Source organism: Penaeus monodon, chromosome 29 (assembly GCF_015228065.2).
Source record: "Penaeus monodon isolate SGIC_2016 chromosome 29, NSTDA_Pmon_1, whole genome shotgun sequence".
Lineage (NCBI taxonomy): Eukaryota > Metazoa > Arthropoda > Malacostraca > Decapoda > Penaeidae > Penaeus > Penaeus monodon.
The window spans coordinates 22,913,058-22,913,825 of record NC_051414.1 but is presented as its reverse complement, the minus strand read 5'-3'; positions in this window follow the sequence as shown (position 1 = coordinate 22,913,825).

The window sequence follows — 768 nt, the reverse complement described above, 5'->3', positions numbered from 1 at the left end:
AGGTAGATAGGTAGGTGAAACAGCCACAGTTCATATATTCGTGCGTAGAGCAAAGGGAGAGAGGCAAATAGAGAGGACGACAAAAAGCTTTAGATAAGAGCCGGAGAGAGAGGGAGGACCGACAGGCAATCTCGTATCAGCAAGCCAGCCGACAAGCTGGTCAGCTGAAGCCAGCCGTCGCCAAGCCCCCTTCCTTCCCTCGGCCCTGTCTCACTCTCGGTGGCACAGATCACACAGGAAATTCCATCTCGGCAGAAAACACCAGTCTGTGGCGAACCCGAAGCACTGGTATACCGCAACGCTTTCAATCTGGTTAGGGAGGAGGCAGGGCATGGCACAGGGAGATCTATAATGCGTTCTTTATCATGAAATTGTTCTTTGTTGGACATTCTTTATCATTGCTTTTATTATGTGTGTTTTTATTATTTCTTATTCATGGAAAACACGCACTTTTTTATTATAATCTGAACAATACCTTACACATTTGTCATTTTCCGAAGTATTTTTTTTTCCACAGACTGCCCCCCCCCAATTTTCTATAAATTATGTCATATATGGTCTAAGAATCCTGAAAGAAGATCCGTGTATCTGGTTAGAGATACGAAAAAATCTCTAAATCTCTTTCTCTTTCTCTTGACATTGTTATTACTATCAATCAGTAAAATTGGTGTTGTCATCATAAACGTTTTGTGGTTGGGCAAAAGATGCGTTTGATATGATAGCAATCTAGACAAGAAAATAATTGATTCTTAAAACACACAGACACAC